Below are 15,059 nucleotides of genomic sequence, written 5' to 3'. Positions count from 1 at the left end.
TAAAAAAATAACCCCACCAATATAAATCATCAAACAATTATATATCTTACAAAAAAAAATACCAGAGGTAATAAACTTGAAATGACATTGTAAATATTGTCATATAAAAATTCCAAATCAACTAAACGCAAACTGACTAGTTTAAAATAATCAATTATGTATTCATCATGTTCTTAATATGGCAACATCTTTCTTTGCCCCAACTCTTTATACGAAAATCAAAAGGGAACTATTGTGAATAGCATCAAATTTCCATTACTATCCCCAATGTTAATCAAATCATTTCAGTTACATTTTCCTGACCAATAATAATCAGGAATCCATAATTATCTGGCTATGGACATATAACAAAGGAGATAAAATTAAATTAAGGGAATAGAAACACACGATGGTCATTAACTATGTCAATGTCACTGCTGCTTGCCTTGGCGTAAATATACTATAACATAAGGGACTTCTTTTGTTACAATTCACAAAGATGACAGGCAAGTGTTAATGAACATGAGCAAGAATAATACATACACTACCGCAAATTTTACAGCAATAATATACTATATATATATATATATATATATATATACACGTACTATAGCCACGGAAGGAAAAATGAAGAGACTTGATTGGAGTTAATATTTTTCGCCCGTTAGGAACATCAACAGACTCAACGATTGTTAAGTCTGTTGATGTCCCTAATGGACAAAAGTATTAACTCCAATCAAGTCTTCATTTTACCTTCCGTGGCTATAATACATTTCATATTCATCACGTATCAGCTTTCGGGACTTCTACATACATACATAAACACACACACACACTATATATATATATATATATATATACAAATAAACACTGATGATATAAGCAGGGAAACGTTATAGCAAGCTCGACCTGTTTGTCAGTTCCAAACGCAGCCAAAAACAAAAGTCTAACAAAACATTGCCAATATTGATTTTCGGTCCTTAGCTGCAATCCCTCGTGGATTGGCGGTTCAACATCGTTTTTGGAAGTGGTAACATTGTTTGATTTGCGAATGGGAGAATATCAGGCACGTCATGCTCACCACCCTAATACCTCTGACATAAATTGGATGCTGTGTAACAAGGGCTTCGTTACAACTCCATGATTCCCGATGCAAATTACGATCAGGGGAATGAGCAATTTGCAGAGTATAAATCCCACGTTCGAGATCAAATGAATGAAGAATGGATAATTTTTAAACCACATACAAGCCGTTTCCGAAATAAATAAGGTTAAATAATTCATAGTGTAGGAACTGTCATTCCAAGGAATAAATAAGGTCAAATAATTCATAGTGTAGGAACTGGGATTTCGAGGAATAAATAAGGTCAAATAATTCATAGTGTAGGAACTGGGATTTCGAGGAATAAATAAGGTCAAATAATTCATAGTGTAGGAACTGTCATTCCGAGGAATAAATAAGGTCAAATAATACATAGTGTAGGAACTGTCATTCCGAAGAATAAAAAAGTTCAAATAATTCATAGTGTAGGAACTGTCATTCCGAGGAATAAATAAGGTCAAATAATACATAGTGTAGGAACTGTCATTCCGAAGAATAAAAAAGTTCAAATAATTCATAGTGTAGGAACTGTCATTCCGAGGAATAAATAAGGTCAAATAATACATAGTGTAGGAACTGTCATTCCGAGGAATAAATAAGGTCAAATAATACATAGTGTAGGAACTGTCATTCCGAAGAATAAAAAAGTTCAAATAATTCATAGTGTAGGAACTGTCATTCCGAGGAATAAATAAGGTCAAATAATACATAGTGTAGGAACTGTCATTCCGAAGAATAAAAAAGTTCAAATAATTCATAGTGTAGGAACTGTCATTCCGAGGAATAAATAAGGTCAAATAATACATAGTGTAGGAACTGTCATTCCGAAGAATAAAAAAGTTCAAATAATTCATAGTGTAGGAACTGTCATTCCGAGGAGTAAATAAGGTCAAATAATTCATAGTGTAGGAATTGGATTTCGAGGAATAAATAAGGTCAAATAATTCATAGCGTAGGAAATGTCATTCGAGGAATAAATAATGTCAAATAATTCATGGTGTAGGAACTTTCATTCCAAGACATAAGGTCAAATTTATAATTCAGAGTAGGAACTGTCATTCCGAAGAATAAATAAGGTCAAATAATTCATAGTGTAGGAACTTTCATTCCAAGGAATAAATAAGGTCAAATTTATAAATCAGTGTAGAAACTGTCATACTGAAGATATGATGGCATTGTAATTCCGTCATTGTGTCCCACATTGATAAAATGCCTGACAATACACCAAAAAGAGAGAGAAAAAAAGCTTTCATTTTAACATATTCTTTAATCTTCCAACGCAGCAGTAAACACAAAATGAATAAAGCTTTTTGCGTTAGGCAACATATTTGACCAAAAAGACAGCTGCCATTTAGCAAATTTTAATTCATTTATCGAAATTTTCAAATTGTCAGCCACATTAGAAAATTTCCCCTTTTTTATCAATTTACATTTTTCCACAGTTAACCAAAGGCAAAGATATCCAAATGTAAAGTCATTCATTCATTCACCAATAAAATCGAATTACTATTTTGAACAAGGAGGATGACTGAAAGGGCATTTAAATGACTTCGTCGGGCCAACACACTAAAGAAAATAAAAGTATAAATAAAGAAAAGGTAATAAAGAGATAATCTAAACAAGTCATTCTTTCCCTGACATGAACTCTATATGTAACGCATATAAGAGCGTCTTACATAAAAGAAGAATCTTGAAGGAATATGCAGGGTAAAAACTAGAAGAATCGAAGGGTTAAAATTCTAAAGATGACAACAATAGTCGCCTAAGCAAGTCGTACTCTTAGGGGCGTAACGTACCGTCCCCCAAGTGTGTTTGATTTCCTTGTTTGATTCACATTTTCGTGAATGTCAAAGGATATTGCAATAACGTGAAACAATTATATTCTCTTAATGGTTTCATGTGATGATTTCATGTTTTCTTTGGTGGTTAATTTAAAACTGCATTTACATTATGAAGATCTCATGTTTTATTTGACGAATCTTTTCTTCAATATTTATTTAAATCGAGTATTTTAGTTCCCTTTGTCCGTTTTATAATCCATTTATCAGTATTCTAGAATTTCCTTATTCATTATTTTTAAACATTTTCCACGCAGCTTCTGTCATGCACGTATAGTCGTGCTGTGCATTCAAGACCCTTCTCCTTGAAAATTAGTCTGAATGTAATGCTTTCGAAAAGATTGTTCGATTACCCATCTCTCTCTAAGATATTTCGGATAACTTCATGGTCTTTGTCTCGTTCCGGAAGAGCCAGTTTGTTAGGAACTTAATGTTACTAAGTTTTGAGAAAGCGGAACGTCAGCTTTTTACCTCTCTCTCTCTCTCTCTCTCTCTCTCTCTCTCTCTCTCTCTCGGAATAAAGAAATTTACCTTTTGCATCTTCCTTTATAAAGTTATATAAAGTTTTTGCTGTGCCTTGCATTTAAGCTGGTTTGGATAGATAAGTTTTCTTAACAATCTTTGTGTTTAATTCGAGAGAGAGCTTTAGATGCTAATGTCTTAGACGCTGACTTTACATTAGCCAGTCGTTGGAAATTTTTTTCATTTGTAAATTTTTCCTCTCTTACCTTATTGAAATTTCTCTCTCTCTCTCTCTCTCTCTCTCTCTCTCTCTCTCCATGCCTGCCTGCATCTCCCTCTCCCTCCCTCCCTCCCTCTCTCTCTCTCTCTCTCTCTCTCTCTCTCTCTCTGCATACATGCCTGCCTGCCTGCCCCCCCTCTCTCTCTCTCTCTCTCTATCTCTACATGCCCCCCCCCCCCCTCCTCTCTCTCTCTCTCTCTCTCTCTCTCTCTCTCTGTCTACATGCTTGACCCTCTCTCTCTCTCTCTCTCTCTGTCTACATGCCTGCCCCCCCCCCCTCTCCCTCTCTCTCTCTCTCTCTCTCTCTCTCTCTCTCATGCTCCCCCCCTCTCTCTCTCTCTTTTGAGGAACTATTATCCTTTATACGATGAAACGTTTCAAGTTTGTCTGGGTTTCGAGTTGGTGAATGGGCGATATCGTCTCCCTTCCTGCCCGTCCATTCAGTCTTATTGTAAGCAAGTGTCTAAACTGAGTGGAATAGATAAGCAGACGTCGAGCACTGATATCAAGTGCATAAGTGGAAATGACTCAACGTCGAGTGCTGGCAAATTATCCCTTTTATCTAACAACAGCTGTGCTCGAGTCTCCTGCGAGTTCACGCGATTCACACATCTACGATCATGCTTCTTGATTTTATTGATGTAATTTTATTTTTAATATTAAATAATTGGTAAGAAATGCCCAGAACGAAATCGGTAGAAAGAGAGGAGAATAAAGGGCTGTTGTTTTGGTGGGCTTAAGTGGGAGTGTCGTGTGCTTGATGAATGTAGTTGTGGTGGGCTATTGGAAACGTCCCTACTTGGTGATCAACCGGACTGGGATTCGAGTCCCGCTCAAGTGTGATAGTTTCATGTAGTGCCTGCAACCTCACCATCACTTATTAACAGGATGGGGTTTGGGGAAGCCTACTGCATGGCCCTAGCTTCTGTAAAGAGAGGGTTGGGCGCTGATCATTCATATATATATATATATATATATATATACACACACACATATATGGTCAGTCTCTACGGCATTGTCCTGCAAGGTAAGGCATTGTCACTGTCCTTTTTCTCTGCCATTCATGATCGGCCTTTAAACCTTGTAGTAATTCTTTATGATACCAAATATTTGTTTTTTTCCTAATTGTCCTTGTTTTGATCAGTACATGGAGATAACTTTATCTCTAAGAATTTCTAGCACTACAGAACACAAAAGGTTTACATTTTGAAATTGTTACCTCTTCCGCTTTTTTCCTTCACCGTCCTACTTTGTAATTTTCCTTTTATACTTCTCGGAAAAAATTAATTTACCTCATTGACCTATTTTCCCTGCTGGAGCCCTAGGAATCATAGCATTCTTATTTTTTAACTAGGGTTGTAGCTTAGCTAGTAATAATAATAATAATAATAATAATAATAATAATGTAAATGACGTGCGTTTTTCATATTTCCATACTAGTCTAGTTTATCACTTTTTACTATATATATATATATATATATATACATATACATATATATATATACATATATATATATATATATATATTCTGCGTCAGTAGGCTTAGGAGTAGATGATGATGATGATTTCATATATATATATATATATACATATACATATACATATACATATATATATATATATATATATAATGAGGCCGCGTCCATCAACACTCCGTAAGTAATATGTTCAAAGGACGCTATAAACTACTTCAAAGGCGTTTTTAATTACTTGCCCTTGTGCTGGGAGTAGTAAAATACCGTAGACGGAGGAAGAAAGCTTTAGATAGTGGATGTTTTGAGGATGAAGTTAACATGAAATCAACATTAAAACCTATTTTGATGAATGATTGATAACGTAATATGCGTGCGAAGAAACAGATTATCAAAGATTTTGAATTTAATTGCACACATATATATGCATATATATATATATATATATATATGTATATATATATATATATATATATATATGTATATATATATATATATATATATGTGTGTATATCAACAAATACAGTCCTTACTAGATGGAAGGACAAACGCCTCAGTTATTCTCTATTCATGTCTTCGTTTTGGCCAGTTTTCATCACCACTCTTGCCATTGCAGGTTGTTGATGGTTGGAGACTTTAGTCTGATCGCTCACAGCAAACCAACCTAGTATTGATGGCGTTGATTAGTACAGCTTTGCTTATCATAGCGATACACAAACTCTCTCACCACGACGAGTCAGTGAAACGAACCCAGAATAACTAAATGAGTTATGTGAAACCTTCCATGATTCATTAAAAAAAATGTTTGTCATCCAAATAATAATTATTAGAGACCAAGTTATAGCCAATTACATTTCTTAATAAAGACGTACTTTAGATCTGCCTAGACTAAAATAGGATAAGAGTGATGAATATGGAACTCGAAACGTCTTCAAGATTCCCGAAGACCTGAAGATGGAGGATTTAATTCAACTAAGAAGAGTCCATTAACCGACGTTCTCTCTCTCTCTCTCTCTCTCTCTCTCTCTCTCTCTCTCGGCAAGCTCATTTTAGGTGGAAGTATCAGTCTAAATCTCGCAACAATAGAAAAGAAGAAAACTGTCACAGTTCCAATACTTATAAATATTGATTTGCTATTTTTCCCGGTTTAAATCTTTGGGCTTATAGCATCCTGCTTTTTCAACTCGGGTCGTAGCTAAGTTAGTAATAATAATAATAATAATAATAATAATAATAATAATAATAATAATAATAATCATCATAATAATAATAATGCTACAAATCATATTTACACAGTAATAATTGAGGTTATAAATGCAACACTTATAAAAACAAACAAAAAATCAATTTTATAAACATAATATATACTGGTATTCGGACAAAACGAAATAACAGTGATCTAAATATTATATTAAAATGTATCAAGCCAAGCTTTACTTATTAAAAAACGTATATAAATTTATTGGATTACATCAAAATCAAATAAAAATTCAACGAGACTCGTCTCCCAAAAATAAGTCACGTATGAAATACGTAAAGTCCACACCCCATCGAAAACTTGGTTTTCCATTAATATATATATATATATATATACAGTATATATAAATACATGCATACATTCATACATACAAACTGTATATATATATATATATATATACAGTATATATATATATATATATACACACACATATATACACACAAATACATAAATTGCATTTATATATATATATATATATATATCTCGACATAATATTCATACTTTTATTAGAATAGCGGCCATAAAATGATAACCGAAGTTTAAAGTTACGAGACTTATCACAGAATTCCCAAAACAGGAGTACAAGAATAAAATAACCAAATAAAAGTTTTTTTTTATTCACAGATGACCAAGAAAATAAAGATTATATTCGCCGGCATATTTTCTTCTCCTTCACTCTAGATAGCAGCTGGACAAAGGAGAGTCCGAAAGGAAGGAAATCCTTTGGCTCAGCAGCGTAGAACCGCCTCTAAAGAACTTGGCTAAGTGGATAATGACAAGTCACATACTTAATTTTCTAAATCCCTCACAAAACGCATCTTATACTTCAGAGAGGTTCCCGAAAGACTTGCATTTACGGCCACTCTTTACACACGTCTATTTAGTGTTCATAAGATAATTATTTATTGGTGCATTGGTGATTTTGTTAATTTGTTCTCTTCATTTATTTATTTGCTTATTTCCTTTCCTCACTTGGCTATTTTTCCCTATTGGGGCCCCTTCGCTTATAGCATCTTGCTTTTCTAACCAGGGTTGTAGCTTAATAATAATAATAATAATAATAATAATAAAAATGTTATTCACCTTCTATACTTAAAGATTATATTTATGAATTTTGGATATGAAGACTAGCGCTGGGACCTGTGAGACCATTCAGTGCTAAAGGGTAATTAGGTAAAACCTTTTAATTACCCTGATGCAAAAGTTAGATGTTGGACAGCAAGATAAAAAACAAGGAAATGGGAACATAAGTAAAGTAGAAGATATAGAGTAAAGGTTGTGGTGGCCGATGTGGTAACGTCCCTGACTGGTGAACGTCAGCATGGGGGTTCGAGTCTCGCTCAAACGTATTAGTTTCTTTGGTCGCTGCAACCTCATCATCCTTGTGAGCTAAGGATGGGAGGTTCTCACCAAACTTGTGAACTAGGGATGGGAGGTTTAGGGGAGCCTATATGTTTATCAGCGGAGTCTTTACCAGCCATTGTCTAGCCCTACTCGGTCCTAGCTTGGATGGAGAGGATGTTTAGAGCTAATCATATGTATATATGATCAGTCTCTAGCGCATTGTCCTGCTTGATAGGGCAATGCCAATGTCCCTTGTCTCTGACAATCATTGAGTGGAAAAATAACAAAACAAGTGCAACTAAGGGCCGAAGAACGATGCATAGACTCTTAAGGAATACCTGCAGTACACCACGTGAGATGTACTGATGGCACAATTCCCCTAAGGGGAGATCAGATTCATATCAAAAGTAAATTTAATCAAAAATGAATATTACGGTCATTGATTAACTGACATCATCGTCCTTAAAAGGTTTTAAGGTTTAAATGTCGGTCATGAATGGCAAAGGCAAGGGACAGTGACATTGCCCTAGCTAGAGACAGACCATATACACATATGATCAGCGAAGATATTCAAATTATCTAGAGGGCTGTAATTAACCCACCAACTTCTCATGCTTCCCTTACATAGACCAATAATGTAGAACTTAAAAACAAAAATTACTTAATCTAGATATCTATATACCAAAATCATGGTTCAATGATGAAATGCAAATTTAAATATACAGAGATTTTCTGTTATTTGGTATTTATGATTTACTTTCTCCATTTTACCAATAACAAAAAATAATTTCGATATTAATCCTACAAAACCAGTAAACTAAAAACAAGATAAGTTCACCTAATTTTAAACAAGATAAGGTTACCTAATCTTATTAAGTCTACTACTATAGCTTTCCTCAACGCCAAAATGCATCTTTGGTCTCAAACCTTTCTCCAGATGTTCTTTAATTTCCTTTGCAATGTTATACATTGGAACAGCTCTTACTGATTTTGACACCAAAATATCATTGCATACATCAGTTTATTTGTTCTATGTAATTATTGTTATTTCATACTAATAAATATCTCTCTCTCTCTCTCTCTCTCTCTCTCTCTCTCTCTCTCTCCAGTGTAGTAAGCATTGGTGCAGTTCTTGCCGATTTCGACTTCATCATATCATGACCATAAATTAGTTTATTTGTTCTACCAAATTATTGTTATTCCATGCCAATAATCTCTCTCTCTCTCTCTCTCTCTCTCTCTCTCTCTCTCTCCACCTGCAGTGTAAGGAATCCGAGACCATTCATCATAATAGTCTCTAACCAACCAGGAGTCTTCATCAAGATGCCTCTCTATTGCTCCTCATAAATGCCACCATTCCCAAAGGCCTCTTCAAATTTAAATCATTTTATCCACCAATTTGTCTTGCGGCTCCTGTAGCAAATCTCTCTCTCTCGTCCCTTCCGCTGCTTCACTTTCGAGTATATCTTTCCTCTCTTAAGTATCAAATTCTACCAAACTACTTCTACAGTGATCTCTCCCTCTTTTTTCCTTGCCCCATTCATTGACTACTACTTCTTACCTCGCTCACTCTCTCTTCACTAAATTTCCCCGTATCTTCGTTCACTACTGCTTATATTTCAAGTAATCACATCCTCGCCTCTCTCTCTCTCTCTCTCTCTCTCTCTCTCTCTCTCTCACACACAAACACATAAGTCCTTTAGTTTATTCTTATCAAAGTTTGGGCCTTTTTAAGGGAGAGGGAAGTTACAAATTTAGATTATTTTCTTTTGATATTCGAACCCCCCCCCCACTCTCTCTCTCTCTCTCTATCTCTCTCCTCTCTCTCTCTCTCTTTCTCTCTCTCTCTCTCTTTTCCAAGCCTTTCTTACATATCATAATCTACTTCTATCTAACTCATTTCACTACCATTCCTCCCAACAACGATACTCAGTCTCTTTTATCCTTACGCTTCTAAGTATCTCCTAGTTCCCAACCACTTCACGTTCAAGTAAAACCGTAACTCTCCCTCCTTTTTGCCACTAAACAAATCCCAGTTACTTTACCTGGTCTGCCTCTCTAACACACGCACAACCAGTCAAAAGTCAAGGGAAAAGAATGAGGATAGAAGCACCAAAGGGACTATGAAAAAAGAAGAGAAGAAGAAGAAGAAGAAGCCTCAACAATTAGTTCCCAACCGCAAAAACTGGATCAGGAAATGATCTTCTCATCATAAAATGGATAGAGCTAACAATAATAATCTCGGTCATAGCATCTTTAAAATTTTTCTACCCCTTCAAAAATCAAATAAACTAAACTGGCACTCGATAGTGCGCATACCTCCGCCAATGCCATTTTGTCCCCAAGAAAACTGATGATGATGTAGGTATTGTGATCGCAAAACATGTCATCATGTCTTTAATTTTTCATGCACTTTCTGCAAGTTCATTGACCGTATTGACCTTTGACCCCAACCGCTAAAAAAAGGGTAATGACATCACGGTCATGTTGCATATCACAATACAGGCAATTGATTTGTGTAAATTTGGGCACTAGTTTCATTCACATCGGATAGAAATCGACCACTTTAGAGAGATGAGAGAGAGAAGAGAGAGAGAGAGAGAGAGAGAAATGACCTTTTTGTATCCTTGACCTTGACCAGAGACTCAATCACATCCAAAATCTAAACACATTGTCCTTGATAATGGCCAATCATCCCGCCGAATTTCATGAGATTTGCCCATGTCACAGAAAAAAGATATGTTTGACCATTCTGTGACCTTGATCTTGATCGTGTTGTATATCACAACATAGCAATATAATTATGCACATTTTGGCATGCAAATCGGATAACAATTTTACCACTATATTACATACGACGTTGTTGACCTTGACCTTGACCCAATCACTCTCAAATCAAAAGATAGGCAATTGAATTACGACGTTGTTGACCTTGACCTTGACCCAATTCACTCTCAAATCAAAAGATAGGCAATTGAATTACGACGTTGTTGACCTTGACCCTGACCCAATCACTCTCAAATCAAAAGTTAGGCAATTGAATTACGACGTTGTTGACCTTGACCTTGACCCAATCACTCTCAAATCAAAAGTTAAGGCAATTGAATTACGACGTTGTTGACCTTGACCCTATCACTCTCAAATCAAAAGAGTAGGCGATTGACTTACGACGTTGTTGACCTTGACCCAATCACTCTCAAATCAAAAGGTAGGCAATTGAATTACGACGTTGTTGCCCTTGACCTTGACCAATCACTCTCAAATCAAAAGATAGGCAATTGAATTACGACGTTGTTGACCTTGACCTTGACCCAATCACTCTCAAATCAAAAAGATAGGCAAATTGAATTACGACGTTGTTGACCTTGACCTTGACCCAATCACTCTCAAATCAAAAGATAGGCAATTGAATTAAGACGTTGTTGACCTTGACCTTGACCCAATCACTCTCAAATCAAAAGATAGGCAAGTTGAATTACGACGTTGTTGACCATAGACCTTGACCCAATCACTCTCAAATCAAAAGATAGGCAATTGAATTAGAGACGTTGTTGACCTTGACCTTGACCCAATCACTCTCAAATCAAAAGATAGGCAATTGAATTACGACGTTGTTGACCATAGACCTTGACCCAATCACTCTCAAATCAAAAAGATAGGCAATTGAATGTAAGACGTTGTTGACCTTGACCTTGACCCAATCACTCTAAAATCAAAAGATAGGCAATTGAATTATGCACATTTCGGGACTTGTTTCATGCAAAATGGATAAAAATTGACCACGATATAGCAAAAAGACGCTTTTCACCTTTTCGTTACCTTGACCTTGACCTCTGACCCAATCACTCCCAAAATCTAATCAAATCGTCCTTGAATTATGGCCAATCATCCAACCAAATTTCACGAGATTCGGTCAAATAGTTCATGAGTTATGTGAATCACAAACACAGAAACATACAAAATACACGGCTATCAAAACATAACTTTCGCTACAACGAAGTTGGCGAAGTAATAGAAATGCTCCTCGAGGCATTTGTTATTTGTAGAAATAATTTTTCGAAGGGGTTTTCCAACTGTTTACAGTTTAAAATCATTATTTTATGGGCCTAGAGCTACACAAACATTTACCAGACCACGGAATGTAGGATTGCATTATCCTATTGACAGAGACAGGGGTTAAAACTTCAAAGCTTGACTCAACAATAAACATGGCTCAGATTAATTCTCTCTCTCTCTCTCTCTCTCTCTCTCTCTCTCTCTCATATGTGTATATATATATATATATATATATATGTGTGTGTATGTGTGTGTGCGCGCGCGCGCGTGTATATGTATATATAAAGGTGTTTGAGAGAGAGAGAGAGAGAGAGAGAGAGAGAGAGAGAGAGAGAGAGAGCTCCCGTGCTTGTATGCGTAAATATTCTTTTTTTTTTTTTTAAATAAAACGTTCACTCTCCCAAAAAGTAACATGGACAAGTAAACTTCATATGAGTGTCCCACCATCATGTGAAAGTAAACATCACTCCAGTAAATAAACAAGTTAGTATTCAAACGCCGAATGAATTATAATTGGACCTCTTTCATCATAAGTTGGTCTTTGAACATCGTTAACTCTCTATCTCTGTCTCTTTCTCATATAAACGGTTGCCATAAATTAAAAAACTATTACTTACTCGATCCTAATACTAATAAATTGAATAACAATTCACGATATATAGTTTTTTTCACAATAAAAGACTTTTCCAATTATCTACTAATCAATGAATCATAATTTTCTAAAAAATAACATTTTAAAAATATTTGTATACAATAACCATACATACATACTTATTTGGCTCAAATATAGTTTTAGAATGAAAACACGCACACACATGCATACATACACACATATATATATATATATATATATATATATCTCCCTCTCTGAGTGGGGATACCTTAACGTGGTGAAAGGGTTTGAGTATTACCATGATAAGCAAAGCTGTACTAGTCTGGGCTACCCATACTACTGCAGGTTAGTTTGCTGTGAGCAATCAGACTATAGTCTCCCAACATCACCAATCCGCAGTGGCCAGCATGGTGATGAACATGGCCAAAACCCTGACATGGTTAAGGACATGTCTGGGGCCTTTGTCCTGCAGTGGACTAGAGGTGACTGCATTTGTTATATAAAACATATATAAATACTATATATATATATATATATATATATATATAAGACTAAACAAAGACAACATAAGCAATGAAAGGATGCTTTAAAAGAAACTCGCCAGTGAAATTCCCTACAAAAAAAAAAAAAAAAAAAAATGAATGAAGTGTCACAAGGGGGGGGGGAAGGGAACGTAACAAAAGAGATAATCAAAGCTCGAGCATACCCAAATATAGATGAAGAAAAGTCAGGAAACTGCCGGAATTATTTTACTATGAAGTGTATTACTTGAATGACGAATGCAAAAAAATCAGAAGCAGAAACAAAACAAGCACTAAGATGCGTGCAACCCACTACAGTTTACACTAAGATGTAGGAGAAAAAAAAAACACCACCCACCCACCCGTCATAAACAAAAATAAATAAAAATAAACGCATGCAACAATAAAAGGCGCATCCTATATAGTGCAAAGGAGTTTACCGAGTAGTAGCCCCAATCCTATTTTAGAGAAAGCAACCCATTTAGGAAATAATAAGTACTGTATACTGCAGATAATATTTACACAGATCTTACAAAATTAACTCGTAAGATTTGTAGGACATATAAAGCTATGACAAGGAGACTAAATTAAATAAAGGGAAAAATATACAATAGAGCATTATGAGCATTGCAAGGAGCACTTTGTGCAATCTACAGTGTAATGAATAAACACACTAATTCAGCAAGAACTTAATTACTGAGCGTCTAACTATATCCAACCTATAAAAGGCAAAGCTAAGGGCTGTCAACATACAACTGGCAAAAGCCTTAGAGGTATAATAAATACCATGTCCTCGGTTTCGCAAGAGACACAGACCAAATAAAAATCATGGAGTGATAGTTGCGTTATATCACAGCTACTGCAAACAAAACCACACTGTTATTCGCATAGCCTCTTGTTTACCCACCGGCGATTAAGCGCTCCGCCACTCTGGTGGTCCTCTCAAAACTTTTTGATAAAACATCAATTATACATTTCTCTCTGTAAGAGAAAAAGAACTGGAACTAACAAAACGTAGCTTTGTATGTATGTATGTATGTATATTCATATATATACTGTATATACACATAAAATATATATGTATGTATATATATAAATATATACATACATATATATATATATGTGTGTGTGTGTATATTGATTGATTGATGGATTGGGAATATGTATGAATTAGCATTAATGAAAAATACATTACCAACTTCAGATCTGCAGATGCCATAGGAATTGCAAAAGATGATAGAAGATTTGAATAGAAAAAAACAATGTAGGACAGAAAAAATTAATATGGAAAAACTACGATATATTCAATCAAAATGCAGAGACAACAAATAATGGCTAAAGACGAAGCCCTATAAACTGTTAATGAATATACGCACTTAGGACAGACAGTAAATATTTCCCAAGGACATGAGAAGGAAGTTAAAAGAAGGATAAGCATGAGATGGAGAGCTTTTGTTAAACAAAATGAGATTATGAAAGTAAAATGCCACTCTCTCTAAAAAGGAAAGTCTTAATCAGATGGTCTTACCAGTATTAATTTATGCATCAGAAACTTGGAGCCTTACTAAAGCCTTAGAACATAAACTTGTTATAACTCAAAAGAGTTATATAAAGAATAATTGTGTGATTAACACTAACAGAAAAAGAGCAACGCAGAAACGAGAGCAAACTAAAGTAGAGGATATTCTAACATGAAAAAAATATGGACATGGTCAGGACATATAATGAGAATGACAGATAATAAATGAACATCGATTATAACAGAATGGTCCCTAGAGATTGCACAAGAAGCAGGGAGAGGAAGAGAAGACGATGGATTGACGAATTAAGAACATTTACGGGCATGGACAGGCACAGAACGACGAAAAACTGACAGGAGTGGAAGGACATGTCTGAGGCCTTTGTTCTGCAGTGGACTAGTAATAGCTGATATGTATCTGTATGTGTAATATAGCCACGGAAGGAAAGGGATATCTGTATCTGTATGTATGTTGTGTATCCTACACTCTATGGGGGATAATTTAATACAAATTACAGAAATAAAATTTATGGTTAAAAATTATTACTTATAAAAGACAGGGTCTTTTTAGCAATACCAAAAGGTGCATTAAATGCAAAATCTTTGATAATCTGT

This window comes from Palaemon carinicauda, chromosome 42 (assembly GCF_036898095.1).
Source record: "Palaemon carinicauda isolate YSFRI2023 chromosome 42, ASM3689809v2, whole genome shotgun sequence".
Taxonomy (NCBI): domain Eukaryota; kingdom Metazoa; phylum Arthropoda; class Malacostraca; order Decapoda; family Palaemonidae; genus Palaemon; species Palaemon carinicauda.
Note: the sequence above shows the minus strand (reverse complement) of the source record.